Below are 9,166 nucleotides of genomic sequence, written 5' to 3'. Positions count from 1 at the left end.
AGCGCCGCGAGCTACTGTAGTGGCTCCGGCGGGGCGATATATACCTTAGCGCTCTGACGACCAAGTCAGTAAAGGTAACCCGAGTTGCCAGAGTTGAATATCGCCTTGGTCGAAGTCCGTCTTTCCCAAGACGCTCCCTTTTACCACAGATTACGTTATCCTTTGCGCTCAGGGGTTCCCTTTTCTTTTTCCTTTATTTCCCTATTCTTTTCTACCTCTACCTCTATATTTCCCTTAATTGTGTTGGTTCCACTGGAGTTGGTTGCGACCGATCCAGTGTAGGTGTTTTAGCCATCGGGCAACACGTTGTGTAGCGCTGCTACTGTTTCAAGTTCCGTCGGAAGGCTGTTGCAACGACGCCTCCGTCGAAGGTCTCACTGTATAAGACAGAGTGGGTACCACCTACTGCGATTGCGATCGCGCTGGTGAGGGTGTTTTTAGCCATCGGGCAACACGTCGGTAGTAGCGCTGCTACACGGTTACGATCCCGTCGGGTAGTGCTGAACAAGCCCCCGCCGAAGACCTTGAATTATACACAAGGTGCTGAAGACGCTCGTCGAGCATTGGCCTTACAACCCAGCGAACCGCGATTACATCCTCGTAGAAAAGCCCAACCTGCACTCTTCGAGCGCTCAAGTCTTCACAAGTCTCTACCACCATTATCCTGCCGGGCGGGGCATCTTTCCTTAACCCCCCCGTCGGAGTTGAGCTACCGTGGGCCGCAAGCCCACACAAGGGGAAAGGGATTCTCTAACGCTCCGTAGCGCGTGCCATCGGCAGTGGTTGTTGCTGTTGTTGTTTTTCTTCTTTTTGTTTGACCGTCGGACTGCGTTCGCGGCCTGCCAGGCACATTGCACTACAAAAGTGGTCTCCCGACCTAGAATTGTCTACAGCAAACCCGACCTAGAATTGTGTCGACGGCAGCCTCGGTCTGGAGTTGCACTACGAAAGTGGTCTGGGTAACGGAGTCTTTTTTTATTTTTGCTTGTAACTTTTTTTGTGTAGGTTCGCTCGCACGAGCGATGTCGACAAGCGCACCCGGGGACGTCGGTCCCGGGGCGAGTAGGAGCGGATCGGCAAGGGCGTCGAGGATCCCGCGAGGTCCTCGCACCCGAAGCCAGGCCAATACGGCCACAGATCCCGAAGGTCAAGAATCCCCGACGGGGAATGAAGCCGACAAGGATAACCTATCCTACAGGTTCGAGAAGATGGGCGAGGAAATTCGCCAAGAGATGACGAAAAATCTCGAGGCTGAATTAGCTCTCGTCCGGAAGCAACTGGAGTTGCAAGCATCCGAGTTCCACACCGTTTTAGGAGAGTTATCGGCTCGAGTGGATCTCGTGGAGAAGGAGCGAGGTGATGCGACCGACGGTCTGGAGCAGGAGGTCCTAGCTTCGTTGAAAATTTCAGTCAAGGACGCAAGGCGCGACGCGAATCAAGCTTTGGAGTCCTTAGGTAAATTTAGAAGCAGTATCGACGACAGGTTTGACCGCGCCGCTCATTGTCTCAAGGACCTTGAACAGGTCACCGGGCAAGAGCCGCTCCCAACTGGTCGAGAAGGCGACCGTCGACCGAAGAAGAACAAGGCCGCGGTACAGCGGAGTTCCAAGTCGAAGACTTCGAAGAAGAATCTGCGACGCAGGAGCAAGAGTCACTGTAGTGACGAGCCGGAGGACTAAGACTCAATGGCCGAGCCGAATGGCCTTTCCGAAGATGGTGACGACGGTTCGTCGAACCATGCCAGCGATTCCGAACATCGTTCAGAGGAAGGAAAAGGAATTTCGCAGGGCAAGAAAATTACCTCCAGACGGGGGGGGCGGGATCACTTCGTCCGCCTCGCGGAGAGACAAGAACGCTGAGCCAGAGGACGTTGCAACGCGGCGCGGGCCGCGATGGGAGGAGTTGGAGGAGCTGGAGGAGCTGAATCCGACCAACTACCTCTTCAAGAAATTACTTTCGTACCGAACGTACCGCTTGCGGAACCCGCAAACATATTTGTCAAGTTCCCGGCGGACCGCCGTCAGAAAAATCAGGAGAGATATTCCGCCTAAGGTGAAGAAGGACAACACGTTCACAGGTGAGGACGGGGTCCTTGCGTTGGATTTTTTGGCAAAATTAGTTCAGGAGTTTGATACTCAAGAAATGAACGAGGGGCAAGCGATCCGCTTGTTGCCCGAATTTCTAAGCGGCATCGCGATGAGACAGTACAATTCGGTGTCTCAGACGGCCGGGTCCCACCACGGAAAGGTATCCGTTGGGCCGGAGGCCGTACAGTGGTTGTTGAGGAGTTTCGCAACCGACGAGGTGATCCGTCAAGCCGTGCTCGCATTGCGAGAAGTTCAGCAAGGACCGTCTGAAGACGAGATGGAAATTTATATCCGTCTGACGGACGCGAGCAATCGATGTGGAAACGTATATTCGATGGAAGAACAGATGACGATGTTTATTGAAGGACTCGATTCGAGTATCAAGCCGATGGTATCTCAATACCGACAAGACAATCGGGACGTTTCGTTTTTGAGACTAGTTAATTACGCGAAGGGACATGTCTCGGTGAGCCGCGCTAAGACCAAGAAGACCAAAAAGGTCACGAGTCAGACGCCGTCGACGATCAGGGCGGGTAAGAAGCCTAGGGCTTCTTATCCCGGTCGCAAAAGTCATGCCGCCGTCCATTTAGCCGAGTCCATTTCCGCGTCAGATGAGCGCGGTGCGCATGGAAGCAGCGAAAATCATTACGAAGGAGCCTTGGTAGCCGAAGGCGAGTTCATTGAGCCATCGGAGGGCTACGGACACGAGGACTACAGGGCAAGCGGGTCGTCAACTTTACCGACGCCCACATAAACGACGGAGTCGTTTTCAGAGCCCACGGATCCCGTGATGATGTTTCGGGGGCGCGGCCACACGCCGGCGCCGCGCATTCCGCTGGAAGACAAGGGTACGGCGTTTCGAAGGCCAGGCTGGATGGGAGGGCCGCAACGTCAAGGAAGGCCGCCGACCCGTGGAGGACCTAGGCCGCAATATCCCGTCAAGACGCACGGACTGGTGTGCTATCATTGTTACGAAAAGGGGCACGCCGCGCCAACGTGCATTCTTTCCCTCCGGGAAATGCACCGAGTTTTGGAAAATTATGAGGCGTTGTCTCCGATGGAGAGGTTATGGATACCATCGACGAGTTATCTGAAGGTCAAGAATTGGTTCGATTCGGAGACGGCGAGCACGCCGAGTGCTTCAACGCCGAGGCCGAACCGACCCTTCAGAGGGCCCGCCGCGGGGCCCGCGCCGTCGGATGTGAGAAGGATCCCGCAGCGGCAGGAAAAGTAGGGAGGGGAATCTCGCATGAGTCGCGAGAGGCACAGGGTCGACGTACTGTGCCCGGGGCTCAGCCCCGTTCCCCGTCTCTAAAGAAAAATCAGGCCTCGAGGAGGAGGTTGTTGGATTGGTGGATAAGCCCAAAGGGCCAGCTCAAGTCAAGAAAACTTTGAGCCGAGCCCGAGATCATCCGCTAGAAGAAGTTCGAAGACCCTGGTACAGGGTTAAGCGAAGGGAGTGTCCCGAGAAGATTTTGGTTCTTGCGCGAAAAAACTACAAAGTTTACGCGGACATTGGACCAACAGTCGGATTGATGAGCCGGGTGTTCAGAACTCGCAAAGCTCAGGATTGCGAGACGGGAAGCGTCGCGCCCTTTCTGCGACGCCAGCAACTTCACACACACCACTCTCAACGCCGCCAGACACAACGCAACTCTTTAATGTTCCCATCCGACACACCTCACCATGTCCCCCGGATTCTACCATTCGAAATCAACCCAGCCCGACCACAGCGATACGACCATCGCCCCAAAGGCGGTCATCAAGTGTTTCGCTGGCTTCCAGTACAGTGCAGCGTAAATTGTGGAGCATCCGCTCATTGGTAATTGCAGCCCGAGGGATTGCTGCGGAACCCGAAATAGCTCCAGCTACCCCAAATGCAGCAGAATCTTTACCACCCGAACAGCAAGAAGAAGATGCTCTAGCTACGCCAAATGCCGCAGAATATCGAACACTGGAACATGAAGATGGGTTGTCTAGATCTAGTAGTGACGCTGAGTACCGTCCCCCTCCGCCCTCTACCACTCGAACGAAAAATGGACCCCCATCGCAACGAAGTCCGGCCAGTCGCAGTGTTGCGAACAGCGAGACATCACCTTTGAAAAAGAGAGTATACACGTACAAGAGTCGCCGTCGCGGCAAGGTTGTGGAGAGTGTGTTACTTAATCGACGCCGTGACCACGCTGATGCGTTCCAAAACATGGAGGTGGATAAGTTAAATTGTTGTATCCATCGCCGTTGTTTTTACAAAATTGACGTTCGATACGTCAAGGCTCAAGTGCAACATGTATCTTTGCTGAAAAGGGCGGGGAGACGAGCTTATCCGGAGGGCTTGTTGGAAGATAACTCAGGGATGTTTTTCTTCGATGGAAAGGCGGTGTGTTATAAGTTTCTAGAGAAGTCCCTGCAGTTTCTAGGGATTTCCAGGGCTCTGTTAGAGGCACACCGTTTACCAAGAGGACGTCTTCCTTGACTTCTACTGTGAGAAACTCAGCGGCTAATCAACGGGACGCGGTCATATGCTTCCTTGAACGTCTTTCAGAAAGCACAGCCGAACATATGCCCGACCGAAACGAACAGCACTTGCCCTATTTCCAAAAAGCCCAGGTCTTCAACATCTTCCTCTCTGAGTTCAGTCGCCTCCATTCGCGCGCCCCACCTATGCGAAGCTATTTTTACGAGACATGGCAAAAGCACGTGCCCAACATCAAGGTGCGGAGGGTGCATAGGTTCACAGTGTGTTCCGAATGCGATCTCATCAGAGACCTGCTCTCCAAATCCGGTACCGATGAGTCAGAAACTCGCGTATTCCGTGAGCGCAAAACCACTCACAACGATATGGTTGCAGCGGAGCGGCGCGAGTACCAGAAGAAGTGTGATAGAGCAGGACTGTATCCTGCTAAGTATTGCTCTGTCATTCTGGACGGTGCCGACCAGTCCGCCTTCGGTTTGCCGCATTTTCTCTTCAATACTAAGCACACAAAGGGGCACAGTATCAAAGTCAAGCTAATTGGAGTGCTTGAACATGGTCCTGTGAAACATCTGTCCCTGTTCACTATGACAGATGGATATGAGACAGGCGCGAATCACGTACTAGAAGCTCTTCATCGGACGCTGATGGTAAAGGCTGAGAAGGGCCCACTCCCGGACACCTTGTTCGTGCAGGTGGACAATTGCACTCGCGAAAATAAGAACAGATACTTCTTCGGATACATAGAATCCCTGGTTGCATGGGTGGTGTTTCAAGAAGTCTTTGTGTCATTTCTACCAATTGGTCATACCCATTCTGACATAGACCAAGCGTTCAGCTGCACTGCTCGCCGGCTCAGTCATCATGAGGCTACAACTCTGGAAGACCTGATCACTGACGGGAAGGCATATAACCCTCCCCCTCACGTTGCTGATCTTCGCCAGATTATAAACTTCTCTGGGCTGTGTGACCAAGAAAGGTGTTTGGAAAAGCCTCAACGGCTTTCCCATTTTCGATATTTCAAGTTTCACCGTGTGGAGGGGATCCCAGAGTATCGTGGAAATTCTTTTAACACTGCATGTTCCGCGCGAGTTGGGTGTAACGACGATTGGAGCTCTCTCGAGGTCCGGCAGTGCACGGGAGGCTCCTGAAATTTGCACCTGACCTTGCCAAAACACCACCGACCGAAGCCACATGTCCTAACGATCTTGATAAAATCAACACCCGTCTTGTGTCTGAGGAGACACGAGTGAATGACAGGAGAAAGTTAGCCCAGCTACGGCTTCTACGCGACCGCGTGAATGAATCAAGACTGGAGAGATTCCACTGGAATCTGCGCGACGTATTTGAGATGAAGGGAAAGTATAGAACAGTTACTGATGCGGTTGGTGGCTTGCAAGACGAAAATGAAAATGTTGAAGTTGAAATCGAGATGGAAGAACAACCCCTGCAAGATCTCGGATACGAATGTAATGACTTCGTAGCGGTACGCGGTTCTTCTTGCTCTATGGAAACCGTCCCGTTCTGGGTTAGGCGTGTCATATCAATTCACAAGGACGATGAAGGCGTAACTACGGATCTCACCACCCATTGGTGGGAAGTGTACAATGGTGAATGTGCCTGGACAGGTAAGTATGCACCCTCTAGGTTACATGACAACAGGAAACCGTGGACAGAGTTTATCAGTGTCGCAACTGTTTTGTCCAGGTTTTCGGAGTTGAAGAAATCGAAGGAGATCAGCGCAGCAGAGGCGAGGCAAATTAGGCAGGCTCTTGGAGTTGCGTGATATGCTGGGTGGCCTCCGCTACTCGGTGGTCAGCTTGACGCAGTCAGATACGGTAGTGAGGGTGCAATGCCCTGGTAAACTTTAGAGTTTCCGAATTAGCCCTCAACGCCTCTAAACCAGCGCGAGGCGTAGCGAGACGACGAGTAATATTTGTGGAGCGCGTTTTCGTTTTTGCGATATCTGAGTCAAAACTGTTGCCTTTCTATAGTAATTGAGTCCCTTTTATTCGTTGCTCTCGCAAGTGTCTCTCAACTGCAAACAGATCGGTCTGGAAGTTGCCTGGAAGCTGCCAGACACGAGTGCGCAAGTTGATTTCGGAGGTCTGGGATTGTGGCTGTTGGGGCTGCTGTTGTTGAGGGGCGGCACCGAAGAGGGACAGAGGATTCTGTGATTGCGCACCGAACAATGAGGCCCCCTGCGCTGGCGCACCAAAGAGAGAAGGAGAGGACTCAGGCGCGCCGAATGACGATGCCATGGTGCAATCAACGGTACGGCCGATGGGTTCGGACTCACCAGTGAGGGGGGAGTTGTCCACCTTCAGCTCCTGATTTTCTTCGTCTGCAGACGAATATCGGCTGGGAGTTTATCTCCCAATTTGACTTGGGCTTGGAGTTGGCGACGCGGGTGGGGGGGGGACGTGACGATACGGGTCATCGTAGTGGGTCGGGGAGGCTTGAAGTGGGCCACAATCGCCAACTTCGAGGAAGTCCAGACAGAATTTAGGATTAAATTCTGCCGGCAGATTGTGAACAGGTATCAAATTTTTATATAACATAAATTGTTCTGCAATTTCCAAGTAAAATTGTATGATAATTTTTTTGATTTGGCCTATACAGAACCCCCCATCCCCCATATTTAGAGAGTACATGTTGGACGATAACTTCTAAACCATTTTGGTTTGTGCACTTTTGTTTTCTTCATATCACTACTACTTCACTAAGCTTTACAACCATATAAAAATATCTGGAATCCGAAGAGGTGCCCCTGGTACTGTTTGGTATCCCAAATTCTGGTTACCACCAAACCAGTGTTGGCATGAGGAACGAAACACGCACCCATCCTTCTCGTGAGCGCTGCGGTACGCCGACCAGTCAAGGTGGGCCACCGCAATTGAGTGTATTCGCATGAGAGCGCTCGCCGACTTCTGAAGCGTCACCAACGGTTTAGAGAAAGCATACGGTCGGGGGCAAACGTAAAGCCCCGCGATCGTGGCAAGGAAGAACTCCGGAGTTCCATCGCCGACGGGGTGGAAAAGCGCCGAAGCCAGGCGATCAACGTACTCAACCTCGGCGATACTGTAGACGAAAGTACGGTCGCACCAAGTCTCGTCGGGGACTTGGTAGCCGGCACCGGCTCCCTCCGCCATGAGCAGCACGAGGGCCGCGGAGGCCTGCTCGACAAGGCCAGTATCACTGATCTTGCGAACGCGCGCAAGATCGGGACGCAACTCAGTACGTTTGAGGATTTCGGATACAGTAACACGCGTACGGGCACGACGAGCCCACGGAAACTTCAGTCGGTCCAAGGAGAGGGGCGCGGGCTGGTCCGCGGCTACGCCGAACAACTTGGTCGCATCACACAGCGTGTCGTGACGGTCATCCCGCAAGGGTAGAACGGAGCCTCGTGACGACCCTAACTGCGATGGGCGAGACCAAGATGGTACTACGCTGGAGCCGCCGGGGACTTCGGGTGCATCGGACGGAGGAAAGGCACGAGCGACAATGACCGGCGACTTCTCGGGATCGGCGGTGGCGTTGCTTAGGGACCCCGCGAACCGATCGAAGGCGGGGGTCACCACTTCTGTCGAGATCGTCGTTTGACGAGATGGACGGGTCTTCTGAAAGGCACTCGGCGGCGAGGACGGGAGGGTCACGTCGGGTGAAGGCCCCGCAGACGCCGGGGGTGTCGAAGAAAGACTCCGATGAGCCGGGAGGAGCCACGCCCGCCTGCGGCGGAGGGCGGGGCGTGCTTATGGTACCAGCAGGAGGAATATACCCCGTATTAATACGAGGTCGCGGCGGACGAAGTGAGAGAGCCGACAGGGGACACGAGAGAAAGGGAGCGCGGCGCAGGGCAAAAGAGGCAAGGCGGACGTATCGATGAAGGGAAAGGACCCCCCTATTCGCGAACGTGAACGCGGACGTTCACGCTTGAGGGGGGGCCGTGTAGCATAACCGCCGGCTACTGTACTATACATTAGATTTAGAATTAGATCTAACGCTGTAAGGTACGGACCTTACAGCGTGCGCGCGTGCATACCTTACAGCGCGCGCGCACCAACACGTGTACCCCACGTGTAGCACACGTGTGCTGTCAGCCCCAACGGCTGACAGCGTTACAGTGTGGGCCGGCCGGCACTGTCTACAGTAAGCCGACTACGGTACAGTCCGTACTGTACTGTAGACGGTTAATTAACTTGTACAATAAATATAGGGAGCGACCGCCGGCGGGAGAGGGAGGAGGACAGGCAACCCTCCACCGACGGTCGACCACCCAGCTTACTCTACTCACACCGCCGTTCCGCGAGTAGTTACCACCGAGCGGGTAGTGGACGCGCGCGACACCGCGGCGAGCTGCGATCCGCCCCCGCCCGTCAGTACTGGATCGTCAACCGGTACTGCTCCGGGGCGTCGAGGCGTCGATCCGCTGGCCTACGCGCGCGTCCCCGCTGACCACGCTCTACCACCCGCTACCGGCCCGGTTCCGGTGGCGTTGGTTGGTTCAAGACCCTCGGTACGCCGATCCGGGGTTTTCCGCCAAACATCGCGAACACCCCCCGCCGGGTGTAGGGTCTTTATGCGACACCCACCAGTTGCGAAAATG

The sequence above is a fragment of the Chondrus crispus genome, genomic scaffold, assembly GCF_000350225.1.
Source record: "Chondrus crispus Stackhouse genomic scaffold, scaffold_46, whole genome shotgun sequence".
Lineage (NCBI taxonomy): Eukaryota > Rhodophyta > Florideophyceae > Gigartinales > Gigartinaceae > Chondrus > Chondrus crispus.
Note: the sequence above shows the minus strand (reverse complement) of the source record.